Source organism: Camelus bactrianus, chromosome 19 (assembly GCF_048773025.1).
Source record: "Camelus bactrianus isolate YW-2024 breed Bactrian camel chromosome 19, ASM4877302v1, whole genome shotgun sequence".
NCBI lineage: Eukaryota > Metazoa > Chordata > Mammalia > Artiodactyla > Camelidae > Camelus > Camelus bactrianus.
Window position 1 is genome coordinate 49,312,008 of NC_133557.1, and position 22,090 is coordinate 49,334,097.

Here is a 22,090-nt window from a genome sequence, read left to right on the forward strand (position 1 = left end):
TACCTGAACACCTATGTGGAAGTGAGAAGTGACACCCTTGGGTGGGGCTTTGTGCAGATTATACAAATAGCTTATTCATTATGGCTTCATCTTAATTTCTTTTAAACAATCCTTTCAGTGTATTTAGTCAGATACATTAAGAACATGCCCTTTTGATGTGTGGAGGAGCTAAGACTATAATTTTCAAATAATTTCTAGTGAGAGTGTTGTACTTGAAACCTAATTTGCATCAATCTTTGAAGATTTATGTTTCAGGAGCTTTGACTATATAATACCTGTCTTTATTCAATAACTACAACTAAATGCTCAAACAACATGTAAGAGTTTGAGCAAACTGCCCCTGCCCCGTAGTGCTGGTTGGCTGCAGCTGTAACTGGAGTCAAGGCTTACCTATCCCAGTACGCTTGGGCTAATCTGCTCAAAGGGGTTCATCCAATAGTTTGTCGGTAGTCTTTTGGACAAAGCCATAAAGCATTGATTTAAGGTTGCTGGAATGGGATCTATTTTATTAATATTAAGTAAGCACATATTGAGTGCTTACTGTATGTTGGGAATTGTCCCTCAGCTTCACATGAATATTATTTCATTTAAAACCACTCATATTTCCTTGTTATTCACACTTTACAGATAAGGAGTCTGAGGATTAGTTCTTTTCTCTTTTGGGGGGAGCTAATTATCAATGATGGGAAGTTGTAAGGAAAAAGATATTGATTCATCCAGAGAAAACATTTTTCTGAGAGTCAGCCATGAAGAGGGTGATCATTGTTTGAGTGAGACGAGCCCCGGGTTGTACGGAGTCAGCATCCCTGTCCTGGACACGGCACGTGTAGCGCTGTGTGGTGGGTGAGGCGGCACGGCCGCCCAGGGAACGCGGATGCCGGGCCATTGGGCTGTGCTCAGGCCCAGTGGGGCTTTCTCCTAAGGGAAGTGGAACGTCATTGTCAGATTTTAAGTAGGGGAGTGGGGTGCTCTCGTAGATCACTTTTGTCTTGTAGAATGCCTAGAAACATTTAGAAGGCTCGGCAGGAGGTGATGTGATAAGTCAGAGTAGGGTGGCTGTGAGGTGTATCAGTGTTCAATTTTCAAGTGATTTTCAGTCTCAGGTTTGTGGCTCAGTAGCCGTTTCACTTTGGATGACACACTCAAGGAAGTGAAACAATTTATCTTATTAATTGAAGCAGTGATATACTGACTTCCCAGGACTGCTGTGGAGATCCAGTGAGATAACGTGTGCACAATGTGCAGTGTGGTCCCCAGCACAGAGTCAGTGCTGAGGGAGTGCCAGTGAGAACCTGGTAGGTGAGGTGTGGGTGGTGGGACTCGTTGACTGAGGAAATTGGGCCCTGAAGGAGGGGTCCAGTCACATCTGTGAGAGATGGCCCTGGGCAGGACGGCTATGGGAGGAGCACCGTGAAGTCAGCTCTTTGCAGGTGGAGTTGGAGGTGCCCTTGAAACATCTAAGTGCAGTGCCACAATCACAGAGGAGGTCTGGGCCCGGGCTGTGCATTTTCCTATAATCTCAATCCCTGAGGACGCCGAGGTATTGATCATTGAACGTGAAGACATACTTGCAGGACAAGTGAATAGTAGTATCATCTGTGTCATCAAACCTCACGTCTCTTTATTCATCACTCACTTTGCTAATTGGGTACTTACAGAGCTCAATTCACCGCCCTCACCTGGGCTCAGGCTCCACAGAAAAGATCTTGTGAGTCTCCCTCTTTTCCAGAAAAAAACACATTTAGCCGGTAGACTTCTCTACCTCGCCAGACTTAGAATTTTAGTTTGTTGATTTAATTCTGTTTTCTGTTGGCCGTCTCCTGACAGGAGAGACATTTTACCTCATGGTCAGGTTTCAATTAGCTGTTACTGAGAATTGCTGATCTGATCCATAGTGTATGTTTTCTATTAACTTTGTAGAGTACTTATCATTTTTCTGTCTTTGCCCTTTAATTTTGTTTCCTCTTCAATGTTCTATCATATTTGGGGCCTTATTTTATTTTTTAATTAAAAAATGTCTGTTAGCAGTTAAGAAAACAAAAGCAAAGAAAAAATGCACATGATAGCTAAATTTAGAAAATATCTATTTTGTTTTCTGTCTCTGCAATGGAGGGTTCTAGAAACTCTTGAAAACCTTCATTACATAAGTTCCTTAAAATGCTGATTAAGAAATAAGACCTTCTTCCTCATCTTTCAAGCTGCACAGCTAATTGTCAAGAAAGTGAGGGGAAATCCTCAGAAGCCAAGTCAAACCAGAAAGCAGGGATTCTGGGAGATACGTGAGCCTTAGAAGCCCTGGGGGGGGAGTTGGCTCCCGAACTGAGTTTCAGTTGCCTTGACAGGAGGGCAGGAGGTGAGCCCCAGGCCTCTCACACTGGGAGTTGGATGGCTGTTCTTATGTAAGGCCAAGCACATCCTGAGAATCCTGCTTTATAAAAGGGTGAATTAGAAAGAAAAGTAAAAAAGCATTCCTCAAGGCAAGGAAGTAAGGAAAGTCAATTTTTTTGGAAGCGGGGAAAAATAACATATCCAATATAAGTATTTAGTTTAAATCTCTTCTGGCATGAGAGTGACAACAAACTCCTGGCAGAAAATCACAGCTCCTCCTGGAAAGAGAAGTTGTGTTTGAATGAATCAGTGGGCAGCCATTCCGAAAAAGGTCTCCAGAGTCTTCTGGATCAAGATACTGGACCCAAACACCTCCCTTCCATGGTCTCATTTAAATAACCAGAAAGGTTTTAAAGGAAAGAAGCCATAAACATAGTTCTATTTATTGACATTAATATATGCTAGGAATTCAGAGGTGACTATGGAGTTGTCTCCTCTTTTATGGACCTTACTTTCTATTTGACATAGTTGGGAACTTGGTGGAGGGTGGTGTTAGTCTGTTGCAATTAGCCAGGAGAGGAGATTAAGAAAACAGTGAAGGGTGGGTGACATTTTTAGCTGAGGACAGTCTTGTTCAGTTGGTTTGTAATTGCAGACTCGTTGAGTTGTCACTGGAGGGAATTGATCTTATGGAATTTGGACTTAACTCAGGACTCTTCAGAATGGACAAGTGAACCTGGAGAAAGACAGTAAAATCTGTGCAGATATTAAAGTCCACGTGAAAGTGCTGTATCCCTGAACCAAAGATAGGACAAGTAGGCAGCACTTCTTCAGGACAGAGGAGTGGTTTTTAAGGTTCTCCAAGAATGAATCCCAGGGAACCAGGATGGCCAGTTGTCAAACTGTGACTTTGCTCTTTGGACGGTGTATCCACCAAGGGTATTGGCCTTTTATAGGTTTCCATTTCTCTTTAATACATGACAGGTGATGAGGACGTGGGCATACACTTTTGACACCTTCTCGAAGTGACTGGGTACCTGCCTAGAAGCGCGGGCACAGCTACGGCTGCGTCATACATCTTGACGCCCATCCCGCTCCCCGGCTCCGTGATCACGGCAGAGTGGTTCCTTGATGACCTGTCCGTCTCCTCTGTGACATCGTAACCCAACAAAATACCGGAGCGTATTAGCTTGGCTTTGTTCTTTTCCATCCTTCCCTTCGAATGATGATGATTGATAGTGGACCCAGTTACGTTTGCAGATGATTTACACTTAGGGCTTTCAGTACAAACCTTGTAATCCCCACTGTGTGATCTAGAGAAGAAAGTTACATTCTTTCCAAATTGTTTTGATGCACTTATGTGGGAAAATGATGTACGTTTGAATATGTATTTCCTCTCTGAATCATCATGGCTCGAGATGAATATTTGAAGACATGGAATGAGTTTTCTGTATTTGAGCTGTATGGTCCCCTAAATTCTCCCCAGTTTTTTAAAGTCATCACTGGAGTGCTACCTCCAGAGTGTCCCAAAGCATCCACCACTGCCTGTTCTTCGGACACTGTGAGTTTCCAAGTTGGAGAAGGCTGCTGGCTGTTGAGGCATTCTCTGGCACATCTCTGGCTGGCTGATGTGAACTTAGCACATAAGACTTGGCAGACAGTATCTAACCACGGTCACGTCCATTTCTGGAACACTCATGGAGGATTTTACACCTATGCTAGTGACATACGTTATTTCATTTAGTTTTCCCAACAATCATAATTAGATTTTATCACCTGTATTAAAAATGAAACTGTCAAAGCGAGTGACGTGCAGACTTTGGACTGGAACATGGGCCTTTCTGATCCCTGTCTCTGTTCCCTCCCCGGCTTATCCTTCCAAATGGCCAGGAGACTCTTCCTCAGTCTTGAGTTTCCCGCTGATGTTACCTCTCTTTGTTTCTGGAGAGGAAAACAAGTCTAAACTTACTTTCCAGTTGGAAATGGAATGGAGAGTTAACGTTGGAAGCCGGGAGAGTCTGTCCTGTGATGAAGCGGTCTCCGAGCCACTTCCAATGGGACGTCACGTCACTGTCTGGGCCCCTTGCACAGCCTGTGCACAGGTGATAAGCCAGATGTGCCGAGCAGTCCTCCCGGACAGGGCAGTGCGTTGGAAATGAGTTTGGGGATTTGGTTTCATTACATAGGTTCCTGAGGGCCTTGGCCTGGCACTTTGAGTGGGACCACTCCCTGTCCCACAGACTCGTGCTCTGGGCCCGTGCAGACCTGACGTGGCCTCAGCCTGAGGCTCAGGGCCCGTGGTGATGAGGAGCATTTTAGTCCAGGGTCTGCCGGAGGCTCTGACACTTCTGGGCCGTGGGAATTTGTTCAGGATGATAATAATTCCTCCCCGAGTTTCAGATTTCCTTGCCTGTTAGCCGGGGTAGTAATAGTTTCTGAAATGATTGTAATGATTCAGTAACGGCACAGCGTGTGCTGGCAGGTAGCTGGTGTTTAAGGAGCAGAAGTCACAGTCACTCTGTCAGCCTCTTACTGTGTGCTCTGTGCTTTGAGAGGTTGTGTGTTTGGTGAAAGTCCCGCCCAAACCCTAGGGTCTAGATGAACTGTTGTTCCTTAACTTTCCCTTCCTTTTCCTCTTTCCCTTCTCTGTGTCCCATGTTTAGGTAGCAGATTCCTCTGTTTCAGGGAATATGGGCCTTTTTAGTAAAAGGAGAGGCGGAACGAGGAAAGGTGGGGCCCAGAGGGGGTCTGGAGCATCTGCACAGCGCTGCTTCCCTGCATTTCTGCATCCGGTCCCATCAGTGCACAAAGTCAGCCTTCCTCTTCCTTCCTGTGTCATTGGGTCTCTGTTTTAAGGGAAAATTTTTTACTGCTTTTTTTCACTTACATGTTTCGTTCAGATGCTTGTTGTTTTTCTCCCTGTGCTTCAGCATTCCTAGGAGAGAATTCAGCAGTGCAGCATCCTCTCCGAGCTCTATGAGTTGATCGGCTTCCACCGCAAGTCCGCCTTCTTCAAGCGGGTGGCCCCCGTGCAGCGCGCGGCCCCCGGCATCCTGGAGCCTGGCTGGAAGGCCTGCTACTGACTCCTTCTGCAGAGGCTTCCTGGCTACAGTCTGTCGCTGGATCTGCAGGACTTCAGCAAAGGTGTTAGAACTAAAACATTGCTTCAGTCCCATTAACCATGCCTGGTTTGGGCCCTGCTGTCCTGTCTCATCAGGGTGAATTCTGATTCGTTTAGAACAGGGCTCAGCAGACTTTTTCTGTCAAGGGCTTGGGAGTAAGTATTTCAGGGTCTGCGAACCTCCTGATCTCTGGTGCAGCTGCTCAGCTCTGCTGTTCAGACGCCAGAGCAGCCAGACATTCCACACACCCACAGAGCTTTATTAACAGCGGTGGCTGGGGCTGGATTTGGTGTATGAACTGCAGTTTGTCCCCAAAGCCTCCTCAATATTGATGCCTGCACCAGAGCGTGCATTTGCGACAATGAGTGAACCTGCACTGACACGTCATCATCACCCAGAGCCCAGACTTGACACTAGGATTTACACTTGGTGGTGTGCACTCTGTGGGTTTGGACAGATGTGCAATGACATGTATCCACCGTCACAGCATCATATAGAGTAGTCTGTCTTAGTGACCTTAAAATGCTCCGTGCTGCACCTCATTCATTGCTCCTTCCCCTCTAGCCTCTGACAGCCACTGATCTTTTAGTCTCTGTGGTTTTCCCTTTCCCAGAACACCATACAGTTGGAATCAGACAGTTGCGGAACCTTCCCAGATTGGCTTCTTTCACTTAGTAATATGCATTTAAGTTTCCTCCATGTCTTTCCATGCCTTGATAACTCATTTCATTTTAGCACCAAATAATAGTCCATTTTCTGGCTGGACCACATTTTATCCATTCACCTACTGAAGAACAGCTTAGTTGCTTCTGAGTTCTGGTGATTATGAATAAATCTGCTATTAACATCTGTATGCAGATTTGTGTGTGGACATAAGTTTCCATTTCGTCGCGAAAACACCAAGGAGCCCAGTTGCCTGATCATATGTTAGGAGTACGTTTAGTTTTGTAAAAAATTGCCAGACTGTCTTCCAAAGTATCTGGGCCGTTTTACATTCCCACCAGCAATGCATGAGAATTCCTGATGCTCCACATCCTCACCAGCATTAGGTGCTGTCGGTGTTCTGTGTTTTGGCAGTTCTGACAGGTGTGCAGTCGTACCTCGCTGTTTCAGTCTGCATCCCCTTAATGACAGATGCTGTGGAGCATCTTTCCATACACTTCTTTGGCATCTAGATTTCTTCTTTGATGAGGTGTGTGTTGAGGAATTTTGCTTATTTTTTAAGCAGGTTATTCATTCTTCTTGTTGAGTTTAAAGAGATTTTGGTATATTCTGGATATCAGCCCTTTATCAATGTGTCCCTGCCCTTCACCTGCAGCACTGGAGTTGTCCTTTTGGTCTCAGTGGAGTGTCAGCTCTTCAAAGAGGTTCCCTGTTTTCCCTCAGCCTAAATACTGTCCTTGTATTTTTCACTTTCATTGACTCATTTTGTTCTTTTTAAATAGCATTTCCCATAATTTGTAAGTACATTAAAAAAAAAAGGGCAATGATTGAACACCACCTCCCCCACCAGGCTGTGTGCCCTGTGAGAGCAGAGGCCCTGTCCCCACTCACCGTTTCCCATGACAGCACATGGCACATGTCCATGTAAAAGTGTGTAACGTGGGGCCAAACCTGATGAGCAGCTATGATGACATGTGTTGGCTACCATTTATTGAGTAGACTTTGTTTCTGATCTTAATTATTAAATCACATGAATGAAACTTGTTTGTTTTGAAAAATAAAATAACAAAGCACACCTCCATTTTATTGGTACTTTCCACTTAGCCTTCTGACCCAGGGGGGGATGTTCACCATCATTTTGTGGAGGATGTTGGGGAGGTAAAGTAAGAGAGTGAGATCAAATAAAGTAAAAATGATAACTATCAGTTGGCTTTATTTTCACTAAGACATAAAAGTTACTTTAAACCCTATCTCAGCTGTTGTTCTGTTGTTTTAAACATTTCTCATAGAATTAAATGGAAGCCCACGAAACCCTGAAAGGGAAATTGTGTGCTCAGGTCCTGAAAAGTGTTTATGTCTATTTCTTGAAATGCACATTTTCTCTGCTGGTTACAGAAAGTTGAGGAGGGAACACAGCTGTGTGCTCTGTGTCTGCCGGCTTCATGGGCTGCTCACTGTCATTTTCATTTTCTTGTGTTGCAGTTTATGAAGGTTTTCCATGAGGTATATTGCTCAGCCTTTTCCTGAATGAAGGATTGAATTTTCCACAGGAAATCTTATGAAAGAGAGTGACAAGGCACATGGGTTTCCCAAAAAGGAATACTTGATGTAATAAACTCTCACTATGGTGAACTTTTTTAATACAAGCCAGTTGAAAATTTTATCACTAGGTCATAGGCCACAAATCTGTCTTAAGAATAAAAAGATTCAAATTTTATAGAAGAAGCAGTTTGAATCAAGTAGAAATTATGATTTGTACACTAGTTGGTGTTAGAACTTATACTCAGTCTTATCATAATTGCCTGTGATAGGAACTGGATCATTATTTATTTACTAAACAAAAATCCACTAGGTGCTATTTGCCCCATTCTTGATGCAGCAGTGCTGAGGTTAGTTAAGTTGGGCCATTTAGGATTGTTAGCTAGGTTTTCCGGACATTGATTTCAGCCTCTTTATCTTTTTTACAATCTCTTCTTTTGTATCGGCCTTTGGTCTTTTGACAACGTGGAAATACTGCACGGATCTGCCTTTCCCTTTTTTCCTGTCTTTGTGGGAAAAGATTTCTGAAAGACAAACTAATAGGATATTAAGGATTTTGTGTGGGGTAAGTTTGTTCAGTTCTAAGGATTTCAATTAGTACGTATTAATACTTGCTATTCAGCTAATGACAGTAAAATTATAAACTAACTTAAGTATACATCAGTAAGTATAGTACAATCAGCCCATCACCCAGATTAAGGAATTCACAAACTTTTCCATATTTCCTTTATTCAGACCTTTGTTCTTTTGTTTGTCCTTTGTTGAAGTATTTGACAGCAAATCCAAGAAGACATGTCATTTTACCCTATGTGCTTAAGTAGGCATGTCTGAAAAATGAGGGCCTTTTTTTGATCAGGTTTTTCCATTTGACCCATGTGCTCGTTAAGTACCAGCTTTATCAGGCATCTCACTAGGCATTAGGGATCCTTGGGGCAATGAGACAGTCCTGGCTCCCAAGGAAGTTAAGGGCTGATGGAAGAAACCAACACAGGAGCTTGGGTGCCTCACTTAAGGTCCCTACTGGATGACACCAATTGGACAAAATTTGTGCACAATACACTAGGATTCACAGAAGGGACTGGTCAGACTTGTAGGGCAGGCTGTGAGAGAGGCGGTCAGCAGGGCTACAACAGGAGGACTCATTTGATCAGAATCTGAAATCCTTTCTGCCAACCTTTCTACCAAGCCTCCAGGGCCCATAACACACAACCCTGTGCTGTAACTGTTTTTGATTCCAGTTACCACATCTCCTTCAGGAAGGATTTTAAGGTGGAAAATATTTAAAATCTGTAATTGTTGCCAGAAGGGACATAGAACAAGGAACATGTAAACAACACAAATGTCCATCAGCACATGACTGGATAAAGACGAGGTGATACATATATACAATGGAATACTACTCAGCCATAAAAGATGCCATTTGCAGCAACATGGATGGACCTGAAGACTGTCATTCTAAGTGAAGTGGGGTGGAAAGAGAAAGAAAAATGCCATATGACTTCATTTATGGGGAATCTAAAATTAATAGCAATAATAATAAGACCACAAATGAAATATTGTTTTGATTTCTTGAATATATGCAAGCACATCTGACTGTCCTTTGTGATTGGATTACCATATTTTGTTTATTTTTTGTAGATGTCCTTATTCCTCTGGCAACTAATTTTAAAAATCTAAAGCTCTAATCTGTTCTTAGAAACAATAATTAGTACATATATGTAAACTAAAAAATGCAGTATGTTCTATACATGTATTTACATGCAATAAGTGTATGTGAAGTTGAACTGTAAAAATTCTACCTAATACAACTGAAAAAGGAAAAAAATAAAAAATTTATTTTAAAAAATCACCCCTCTTTAGATATTAAAACGTTCATTTCTGAGATTCTGTGAAAGACAGCATGGAAGTAGGTTAAGATTTTCTCCTTGCTCCTCGGTGAGCAGCCTGGGCTGCACAGCTTGGCCGCCACAGGCACCCAGGACTTGCCGGCTTGCTCCTCACTTGTTGGGTGGAAGATTAGCTGCTTCAGGAATATTTATGTTCTTAGAAGTTGCTGAAAACCCCACAGAGCTTCTGTTTACATGGAGTGTATCTGTCAATATACCCCATTATAGAAATTAGAACAGAAAATTTAAACCCAAGAACTGACAAGCACACGCTGTCCCAGCAAGTGGTCAAAGCAGTGCTGCCACGGTGGCGTGTGTTGGTTCTAGAAAAAATGCACCATACACTCAAGAATGAGGGTGAACCCACAGATCTCATCTCAGCAATGCTATGAAGAGGTGGGACCCAAAGCCCCTAAAACAGTGCTGAAGTCCCCAGATGTCTCAGAACACACAGAGCCATGGGATCAAGAATCCAGTGTCTCACGGATCATCAGCTGTGGAGACCGCGTCCTGGGTCAGGAGGAGCAGAATTAGGGATAGAAAGCACACAGTCCTATTGACAGCAAAGCTTTAAAGGTTTTGAATTGACTGAAAGTTTGGCAGATTTGCATTTAGACTACTACATTTCCTCTCCTGGAGACGTTAGAAGGATAACACTGATTAATAGAGGATGATTGTAATGGATTAATTATGATACTGATGACATGGGCTGCGAACACTAACCCTGCACTCAGTGTAGAATAAGTCTTTTATGTACACAATTCATTAGGTCTCCACACCCCTGCAACGTGGCATTAAGCACTCATACAACCATGAAACCAGTGACTATAAAACAGTCACAAGCCTTCCTCTCCAGCATGAGGTAGCAAAACCAGCAAGGATTTTCAATGACAAAAGCCAAAATCATATATTTTTGGGAAAGAAAGCAAATGAAACACTGAAGAACAATAAACCAAAAGAGCAGATGGAATGGAAAATTTTATTGAAGAAAGCAATGATTGATTCAATTAAAACAGCTAATGTCCCCAGTATAGTTGAACCATCAATCCAAATTTTTGGAAAAGTGGGTTGTGAAATTACTGTCTCATTTAATATTGGAATTCCTATTTAGACCAATTTGATATGCACCACTGGTGTGAGGTTAGATATTTAGGTAAATAACAATATTCCTATTTTTTAAGTTAACAGGAAACATAACACAGGACTCCAGATTTAGGGAGAGAATGCAAAAAACTACTGTCATACTCCATCCAGTAAGGACAAGTGTCCCTGCGTCACCAAAGCAATGAGAATTTGCACAAAGAAAACACAGTTCTCCAATTGTGACAAATACTAGACCGTGAGCCATGAGTTACGAGAACAAGCAACTGTTTAAATGCCATGGGCAAATTTTTTTTATCATCTTGAAAACATCACTGATGTTCTAGGTAAGAAAAATAATTGTTTTACTAACAAATCCAACTGACACAGGGGTTTTTCCAAGTGAGACGGTGATTCCAAAAAGTGCAGTAAAATGAGTAAAGATGATCTGTGCAGTGACGGAGCTTATATTAGACTAACCAGCACCACGATTCCCGGTTTTACACTTGCTCTCTGCTCGTCACCTCTGACACAAGAACTCATCAAATGATTGTTTTTTCTTTAGGGAAAAAAAAAAGATAAATAAAATCTAACTGCAAGATGTGGTATGTAAAGCGGTAATGAAGTTTTCTAACCTTATGATGCAGCCAGTGTAATGTAGCACTTATTCGGGCACTAGAATTTTTAAATTTATTTCTTTTATACCCTATTTCTATCCTAAAGGAGACACTTAAAGTTTTCTACTTTATTCAATGTATCTTGTGAGGGTTGTGATATACACTGGTATGGCAGTTTTCAGAGATTCAAAATCGCCTCTGTGGTTGTGGTCAGGAAAGACAAGGTTCCCTCACAGCTGCGACGGAGAAGGAATCCCTGGAGTCAGCCTCCTGGCAGCTTCCGAACCGCATTTGCTTGCACTTAGCACAGGACACCATCAGCAAGTGTAACTCTGACAAGGAGATTTCCCCAGGGACATGGGAGGTGCTCTAACATTCTGAAGCCACTTGTTTCACAGTTAGGTAAGGCTTGGAAAAATAGTTTATTAGAAGTGACTCCCTTTGTATGTGCCTTTTGTCCTGAGAGGTCACTAATTAGCATAGAATATAAAATACCCCATAATATAAGAATTTAGGCACCACATGTTTCCATCTACCTATTTGTTTATCATATTTATAGTTAGGTTACATTTTCTATGACGTTCACTTCCGGGCACCAGAAAAGAAAGGTTACAAAATATTTATTATAAATAGGGGGGACTGGGTCTAAGGGTTAAAAACTACTACTGCTAACAATAAAAACCATATAATAATTTTAATCTCAGTTGCATCAGAACTTCCAGAATTACTCCCTCAATTTCACTGTTAAAACAGTAATGGAATCTCTGTTCTTCCAAGACTGGGGCCTGATCGCCACCCATCCAGACATCTGTCTATGGGTCCCTACTTGTCCTCGAGGCCCCGAACACACCTTATGGGGTGAACTTTCTTCAGTGTCCCTACTGTAGGGGAAACCTGGAAGTCCCAGGCACTGTCCAGGATTCACGCCTACCTGCAAAATCAGTCATGTGACTGAAATGGGACAACCCAGGTGGTGTGATAGGGCTGAAAGCTCACCAAAAAACAGGTTTGGGGGCCTAACCCAAGCCCTCCGGCTCCTTACATGTAGGACAGGGAGGCCCAATTAGCCACGAGACTGGGGGGCTTTATTACTCCATGAATAAAGGATTTGTGCCAGTGCCACCTTTAGACAGGGAACCCCAGAACCCAAACTTGGAAGCACCCCATCCCCTCCCCTCTGAACAAATATTCTCTCAAGACACGTAGTGAGAGATGTGAGCCCCGATGAGCTCTGGAATAAGATGCAATCTGAAAGACTGCTGGTAACAGATGGTGTGGAGCTCGGGCAGCCCCCAGGGCCACCAGCCCTTCTGGTACCACTGATGCCCACACTTCCATCCACAACAGTTTCTTCAGGATCCTTACGCACACATAACCATCACACAAAAATGATTGCTTAGACATATTTTAAGAGAAATAACATGAGAATGCCAAATTCAAGACAAGTCAGAGTCAAGACCCCAGAGTATTTACTGAATGAGATCTCACGTGTGCTCCGCAGTGAGCTTTAAACCCTTAGGACACAGTCATGGAACAGTAGGCATTTTCTTTCTTTCCTCCAAGTTTGCTTTACTGCAGAACTCCTTAGACACAGGAAGACTCTGGATCCCACCTCTACTACTTACACAAAGGGCTCATCTCGCCATTTGGAGTGGGATCAGTGATGGTGTGACTGGCTCCAATGTGCGCACTCCCGTGCCCAGCTCCCCGAAGAGCAGAGCTCCCCCCACGGGCAATGCAGTGCCTGCAAGAATCAGGAGTCTGATGAGTGAGCCTGGGGCGGGCAAGACAGGAAGCAAGCACCGCTTCCTCACGCTCTGCAGGTGATCTCTGTGTCATCTTGAATAAATACAGTCAGCATTAAAGATGTTTGACAAGAGGGTAAAAGGTAAGGCCTCCCCAAATCTCCTCGCATTCCTTTAGTGGGAGTCCTGTTAGAACACATGGTGACAAGAGACGCTGGCTTTACATGCGCACGTTGCCCTCAGGGCTGCAGGGGAGGCCACGGTGCTGCCTCCGCCCCACCTCCTGCCCTCAGTCCCCCAGACCTCACAGGGGCCGCTGACTCATTTCTCTGACTTTCTCTCCTTGGTATTGCTGCTCTTCCAGCTTTTAAGAGCTCATAAGAACCTCACCAGAAAATCTTTAACAATGAAAGCAAATCAAATGAAATCAACCACAGAAACACACTGCCTTCATCATTACTTTACATTTTAGGAAGAAATTCTTGAAGACGACTCCCTGACCTGAAGGGATGAATGGAGGAGAAAAGAAAAGAAGACAAGCATTTTTGGCCCACAAAAAATGAAAGGTAACCAGATGGTGGCTAGTTTTCATTGCACCTCTCTGCCCGCCCCAATTTCACATGCCCCTCCCAACTCAACTCATCAGAAATCGACTGAAGGAGACGGCTTTGCAAATTTATTGGAAGCCAAAGAAATCGCTCCAGAAACAGTCTCCCAAACCCAGCGAGAACACTGTAAACTGACCAGTGCCAGGATCTGAATACTAAAACACACAGATTCAAACTCCGACACCCTCCCTGGTGGGTGAACTTACCGTGTGGGTGTCGCCGTGAAATTTGTCAGCATCCAACATATAAAAATGAATGGGACACCAGTTTTCAACATCACAGTCCCTCTGAAACAACTGGCAGTCAATTAGCGTTTGTCGGCAGCAAAAGTCGATTTTCTCCCCTGCACGTGGAGGTCAACACACAGAAGAGACTGATGATCCCCGCTGCGAGTGTAGCTAAGTGTGTCTAAGCAAACTGGCTCCATCAGCCTCCTGATGAGCAGGGGAGTGTGTGAGCCGCGGGGCTCTGCTGACTAATGGCCAGGCAAGGAGGGCCCTTCCTTACTTTGGGGAGAAAAACGCGGAAGCAGCACTCGCTGTAAATAAATTCTAATTAAAATTTCAGGTTCAGTTACTGCAGCATAACCCACGCCAATAGATGAGGCTCCCTCCGTGCTGTCCAGTCATGTGAGCCAGGAGCATTATTATACTTCTGTGTTTGGTTTAGCAAGTGAATCATGTCTGTTTTCTGGAAATTACATGAGGGTGGAAAACCTTCCAAACATGTTCATTTATTTCCTGTGGAATTTGTTTAATCCTCTTAAGAACATTTACAATGACAAACTTCTTAAATAAGCATCTTTGCCCGAGAGACATTTCCAGGCACATGCGCCGAAACCTAGGACAACCCAGAAGCAAAATCAAATCCGTTTCAGCTGCACAGCACCACAGAATGCGTCCAGTTTGCGAGTCAAAGATTTTTTTTTCCACACCCTTTTACTCTTCTGCCCAAATTAATCAGCCTCTGCTTCTCTTGTATAGTGAGTATCGTATGACTCATCTTCTCTGCCTGTAAAATGGAAATGGGAGATAATTCTACCCAATAAAATGTCATAGAACTAACCACCAAAATTATATATATTAAAAAAAAAAAAAAAGCCAAGGCTTTATGCTGTCCAGGGATATGAATCATTTATTTAATGTGTCAATTGTTACAAGAATAAACTTTTCTAAATATAAAACCTCCTCAGAAATCTTCAAGTACTTTTCAAGAAAAATATTACAGAAAATTTCTGAAAAGTATTTAAAGGAAAATCATTTTTAACTGAATCATATTCTAGGCACACTGAATAAATTCTCTTTAGAGAACTCCTACTTTTTTTTTAATAAATGACCTATAAATATACACCCAGCATTAATCAGTAAATCTTCATTCCTTATTTTTAAAATTATTAAGGCATGCTATTTTTCTTAAATCAAATGAGGAGGTATTCTCAAGCCAATGGACAACGGAATTACATAAGAGGACATTAAAAAGCAGCAAGAGCAACTAGCACTTTGCCAAGAATTCTGCCTGAGAGTCACTCGTACCATCTCATTTTGACCTGACCGCTTGGAGGTGAGCTCCATCAGCCCATTTAACACATGAAGAAACTGAGGCTCTGGGTGGTCATGTTTCCAGTACTTGGTGGAGCCAGGATCCAAACCCGGATCTTTGTCTATAGAGCCTGTGCCTTTACCAGATCACACTTACATTTCTCACACTTCAAATGCACTCAGTACCCGAGGTAACACACCTTCCTTGCGTTTCTAAGAGTTTTAGGAATTACTGAATTACAAGGACTAATCAGACATTTGTGTGAGCTAATTTTATATTTTCTGATTTTCCTGAATCAGTTCAGGCTGAATTCATTCTACTTATGAGAAGTCCTGAGGCAGAGGAGAGAGGGGAAGATAAGCCAGATATAAACAATTTCAAGAGATCCAATTCATCAAGGAAGCAAAGTATTAAATAAACCACTTCAGCTACACGCTTGTCAATAAACTTTGGTGTCTCTCTCTCAGCCTGAAGGAGGGTAAGCCCTCCAGCCCATCTGCCTTCCAGCCACTTACCCTGGATGATCTTGGTTCCCTCACCTGTAACACGTGTGTTCTCCAGGGAATCTTTGTAGAGAGTAAACGATAAAACTATATGCAAAGGGGATAATTATTTGTTAGACAGTAGGCACTAAACAAATAATAAAATTATTTTATTTCATCAAAATGGGAGGTAGGTCTCCCAATTAAACTTTCCTGATAGAATCCCAACAAGGACTTTAATTTATCTGCCAGAAATTGTAAAATAACTTTTCTTTTTTAAAGGCTGTATCCATTCTCCCTACTTTTTACCAATCCTGGCTGTTATCCTGAAAATCTATTCCCAGAACTTGGCATCCATCACCCATATTTAAATCCTTAAAGTTTGAAATTATGATGAAGCTTGGGCACATAAAGATTCACACCATAACTCACAGAATAAACAAAGACCACAGGAACAGGGCCACCTCCAGACCCCATGAGCTCAGGACAGGCTCCAAACTTCATAAAATCAGATGCATGCTGTTTGAACAGAAAGAAAATTGAATGTGATCAAGGAGGCTGACATAGAGCACTGGCCGGCTCACGAGACGACTCCTTCACCCCTCATCTGACTTAAGTCATCTAACAGTTATCAGTTGAGCTCTAACTAAAAGTAAAACAGGGGTAGGGTTGGAAAGTAACATTTTTTCCTACAATATATACATATTGTCAACTAAAAATTGGCACTTGTCATCTGCCTCTGATTTGATTAAGTCATGAGCCGCTGCAGCTGCTGACCTTGAACACCCTCTGAAAGTAGTTCAGGGTTGAGATCAGGAATGGGGCGCTCTGTGCTCTGGGAAAATGGGCAGAAAATCTTTCAGATATTTAGACATTTTCAGGAAAATTTATAAGCCCAAATTCTTGCATCTCCTCCTATCTAGAAAAGCACTAAAATCATTAACAGAGACACCTGTTCCTCGATTAGCAGCAGCCTCTGACTTAACGTATACTTGACTGCACGTCCCCCTTCAATGAAATCTCATATAATGCTGAACTCCCCCTCAACTTCAGAGCAGTTCCTCCGAGCTCTCTGAGATGCTGACACCTGGGCTCTGGTCCTCATTTTGCCCCAGATAAAACTTAACCCACAACTCTCACATTGTGTGGTTTATCGACAGTACCACAAAAATTAAGCTTACATACTTGAACTCATAGTAAACATTCAGTATCAAACATTTCTTGACTTAAATTACTTTTTAAAAGTAAATAATTATTCGATTTCTTAAATATAGCATCTTTAAATATAAAGTAACAGATATTTGTGAATCTTAGGAAAATATATTCTGGAAAAATTTTTAGCTAATTAATAAAAAACTATTGTGTGGAGTTATAAAAATTCAGAAGTGGAAAAGAATAGTATTGTAACTCAAGCTCTTGTTTTAATTGCAGAGATCCTATGGCCTCAAAAGACACATAAATTTGCCTGATTTTATACACTGTCCTTTAACAGAAAGCCTAGAACTAAGATCCTGGTCTGTGAGAAACCAAGACTTGCTCTGCTGGTGCAGGGCTGAACCTGATGAAAATGGGTGGTGAGAAAGAACCAGAATGCGGGGGGCTGGGAGAGGCAGCGGAGGAAAGGTGGGTCTCACCTGGTCGTGGGTGAGAAATAGGCTCCCACAGTGCTGGTGTGATGGGCATCCCTCAAGTGCCTGAAAACTACTATTTAGCACACCTGCCAATGAAACGCACACAAGCTGTTTAACTAGAAGGCTGACCAGGAGGCTTTCTCAGTGACACAACAAGCTATTTTCACGTTAACTCGACAACTACAGGAAGAGAAAGAATAGAAAGCTGATATTAATTAATAATTTATACCAAGAGCCAAGGAATTTCCAGGAGAAATATAAAGACTTGTTGGAAGTTTCATTATGTGAACTTACTGCCAATTCAGCTGTCTTAAAAATTGTTCTATAAAATATATTGTCCTTTGCTGTTCCAAATCACATTTGAAAGAAATAATGTTTCTTAACGGCGTTTCTGGAAATTTCTTCTATTTCCTAACACCAAATCTCAGAGCTTTAAAGAAATGGAGGGTTGGAATTTTGTCCACTCTTCTCTAGGAAATTTGTTGTTCCTTCAAAGAACAAGGGGGGAATCACACAGAAAAGCATTTGAGCATCAGGCTGCTTACATTTCCTCTGGAAGTCTTGGAAAATAATGTGGAAATGAACAGCAGGACAGAAACCTGGAGGGAGGGTCACTGGCTAGAAGGTGAGAACAAATGTGTTCTCCAACGTGCTCTGGTAGCCAGTAGTTTAAATGAACCGAGCAATTGTTCAAGCATACACGCACCTCTACGTGAAAATCTCAACCATTACCAACCGCTCAGTGCAGCCCGAAGCAATGGGCGGACTGCAGAGGCCCCCGGTGGCTCATCGTGGTGTCTTACACCATGTGCAGGATGATCGGTTCCTCCCCGCCCACTCCCTCCCCTCCCCTCGAGGGAGAAGGCTGGTCCTGAGTTGAGCTTACCTCATAGCAAGCTGTCTCTCAGCCCTCTGTCTAAAGCAAGATAAAAGCAGAAAAGCTACCTGGGACTTTACAGAACCATCCCAAAAGGGAACTGAAGCACCTTTCTTCCCTCCTCTCTGCTGCCTGGAATGTGGACCTGATGGTTGACCCTCAGGCAGCCACTTTGGGCCATCAGGTTGATGGGCTGAAGATAACAGGCATCTTGTTCTCTGACCCAGGGGACATCATGCAAACCAGCCCTGGGCTACCGATTGCTTGACTTCTTTATGTAAGAGGGAAATACAATTTTAGCATGTTTAAGCCACTGCTGTTATCTGGGGAACTATGTGTTGTGCATTGCCATGGTAAGACCTAATAATAAAGTTAAATATTCACCAAAAACTATTTACCAAATAGTTAATAAATGATAAAGAGATCTTGATTTTTGTTTTAATGCTATGAAATGTAAATCAAGTTTCAGCATATGCCAGTATAACAAGACACTGTGGAGATAAAGCAAAACAGAGTTTGTAGAACAGAGACCCAAAGCATCCTCCTCTCCAAGGCACAGAAGGACAGCCGTGACTCTACGTGCCAAGGCTGGAGTCACATAGGCTCCCTGTTTTCCTTGTCTTGGGTTATGTTTTGTTTCCAGCCTTGGGAAAAATGGATAAGACTGCTGGTCAAATCATTTCAGGAGCAGCTTCCATCGTGTAGAACCCCTGTCTCTTCCTTTCCTCTGTCTCCTGCAATGTTCTGACACAATTAATCAGTCCAGCCTTCCTAATTGAGCAAATGGGGCTCAATCAATCTGCTTTTAGACAGAGTTAAAAATAGACATTAAAAAGCATAACTAGGAAATCTTATCTTCCAGAAGTCATTGCACAGTGAATCACTCTGTAAACACTTAGTACAATACAAACAATATTAGTACTGATTCTATGTTACATTCATCAATAAAGGAATACAGAACCCTTTCTTACCAGAAGGAAAAGGTGCTTTGTAATTTTCTGTCACTTTAATTCTTCAAAAGTTTCTATAAAATTGATGTCTTTAAAAAATTCAATGCACATTAGGGACTAAATTTAAATCCTTCACCTCCCCCGGTTTAACACATATCAAGAATGTTACCATTTCTAGATATTTTATTTAGGAAAGCCTTTGGTATACATGAGGCACAGAGCACGGCAAATTGTCAGTATCACTCAGGATAGGAAAACCATGTTGGATACCCGAACTTGAGGACATGAAGAAGATGCCTGACATGTCCCACTGACCTTTCAAGCTATTCTTTTTCAAACACTTGTTTCTTCTTGGTCCAGAACAGACACGCATTTGTTGATGTGAGACTCTTTAAGTGAAAAGGTCAACCCATCATTGCCACTTTAGAGACTGAAATCTTACCCTCCTCATCCATGTGGACATAGCATCCTTACTGATTCCTAACATGAAAAATGACCACCGATGACATCTCAGGATGCTCCAATGCAGAGGTTCTCTGCTGCAGTGAGGAGGAAAGAGCCGTGTGCTTCAAGACTCACTTACTGTCTGTAGCTCACTTGGCAAAACAAGGCAACTTGTCTAAGCTAAATCTTAAAAGTGGAGAATAGAGAAAACATCCATGGCAAAGGGCATTTGGAGGCTAATTCCTTGGCCCCACTTCATCGCTTCTCAAGAGCCGTGGGCAATACCTTGAGAAAGGCAGCAACGTGGTACCCAAGTCATCAAAAAGCTGCACCTCCTACTAGTTGACAGTAAAGCAACTGTCATCTGGCTCAACAGATCTCCCTGTGTCTCTACAGTGTATGGCTACATTTTCTTTATTTTCTCGGTTGGGGGACACTCCATTTTTGAAAATCCCCCTCCCTGCAGTAGAAGTTCTTAGTTTCCCAATCAGAATGCAGGCTTGAAGGGGGGATAAAAGAGCTGATAAAACATAGATCACTATTTATTCCTTGATATATTTTTGGCACATGTACTAAAAATATTTGGGTCAGTTGGACATCAAGATCATATCTAATTTACACAATTGTCAACTGTCATTTTACTACCAGCTCCTGAAACAGTCATGTGGTCACTAGGTTTTTTTTTCCTTCCCTTGACCCTGGATTTGATGATTTCTAACCAGACACAATAGATTTTTGAAAAGAAATCTGTTTCACCTTTTGTTTTTAAACTAAATTTGTGTACCTGACCCTGACTTCACTCTAACATTCACAAAAAGCTATCCAAGGACACCCACTTTTGACATCATCTCTAGATGTCTCGAATACACTGCTGAGCTGATTCTTCCAGATCATTAAAATATATATGCACATTATGCTGTGGTCCTCTTCAATTTGTGGTGTTTTCAGTAATCATTACCTCTTTGGATACTTTATTACACATTTAGCATTTCTTTATCCAATTCAGTTACATTAGTATATAAGATTTCAAAAGAACTGGTTTCTCAAAATGATGATATTTAACATCTATGGCCCTTTCTTAATCAAGTAATTCTATAAGGCTGTCAAGGACAGCAGTGGAAGTTGTGTGTGGTGATTGCTGCTTCAGAGTCTCCGGTCCTGCCCCATGATCTTGCAGGTGTTTATGCATCCTTGTGAATGTCAACACATCAGTCTATTAGGAGCTGAAATTAAACTACCTGGATGCTAATTATTCTTTTAAAAACAATAAACTCAATTTCCCCTACTAATTCTTTAGTGTTTCTCATACTGAGGCTCACCACTTTTCCTAATATATATGTTTGGTGGGGAGGGGGGCACAGCCCTGAAAGCCTGCAGACAGCACCCACTCTATAAGATTAACCAGAGGTGGCCGTTGATGTTGTGTGACTTCAGCCACTGAGCATGAGCACCTGCTGTCCCTCCAACTGTTCTGCCTCCATTGCTGACAGTCCTGAAGGTCACTGCCTCTTGTAAAATTCTACAAAATTACAGTTCATATATTTTTAAAAGGTATCAAATTGTGAAAGTCGTCTGTTGATTGTGTAAAATGGTGGGTACTTGCCTTTGCTCATTTCAGGCTAAACTAAGTCCAGAAGGACGGACACACACACACACACACACACACACACACACACAAACACACACACACTCAGTTCTGAGTGCCCCCAAAGAAAAGTTTGAAAGTCTTCAGGACAGTGGTGGCACTCAAACCTTTGGAATTTTGAGCTCTGTGAAAGTATCACTTATTCAGAAATTAAGCATTATAGTTCTAGACCAACAGAATCAGAGTCCCCACGTTACTTACCAGAATTTTTTTAAAGAATCTATCTTCCCTAAAATCCAATGATAAATCAAATATCCATGGAAAGAATATAGATCAGTAATATCAAGCAACAATTTCTACACTAATGCTGATTAGCCATCAGCCCAAACCAAAGGACATAGAAATAAGACACCTGGAGATAAAGAGATGGAAGAGAGGTATTAAAAAGCAAGAATATAAAAGAAGTAATGGCCCTATGGAAACCTGCTCATTTTTTTGAAATAATTACTTGGTTAAAGGAACTCACTCTTGAGGATTGGTAATGCAGCAAGAGGAAATCTAGCAGGGAAAAGAAGCAGAAGCAGGTCTCAGTTTTCTCCGAGGCTGATCCTAAATGAAAAAAAATCTCCTTGGCTTCCACAATACACAACCTGCATTGATGTCTAAGCAGAAGAGTGAGGAGGAGAGAAAACCGAATGTGTGTGGAAGCCATCCTTCACCAACACTGCTGGAAACACAGAATTGTGGTGTTGGGGCACTGCCTGACCAATATATATAACAGCAGGAATAAGCTCTAACTAGGTTTCTGAGCGAAAAATGCTTTTAGATTTAAATCTACTCAAGTAAACATGCAGAGAAATCATGGTAAGTGCTTGAGATTTAGCCTTGCTGTTTAGGTGAGATAAAGGAATTCTTCTACACTTGTTCCATTTTGGAAACATATGTGAGTGGAAGCCAACTTTCACCTAGGTTTTTGAGAACCCAGTTTCTGGCC

At 42.2% G+C, this 22,090-nt stretch overlaps 1 protein-coding gene across 1 annotated transcript in view; it reads left to right on the forward strand.

Annotated features, from left to right (window-relative positions):
• The window catches only part of LOC141574112 (trafficking protein particle complex subunit 9-like), a 152,608-nt gene extending 143,089 nt beyond the window's left edge, over positions 1-9,519 (forward strand). The window contains exon 15 of the mRNA XM_074347893.1: positions 5,259-9,519. The gene's annotated coding sequence lies outside the window, so the exon portion shown is untranslated. The remainder of the gene's footprint in view (positions 1-5,258) is intronic.
• The last annotated feature ends 12,571 nt before the right edge of the window (positions 9,520-22,090 follow it).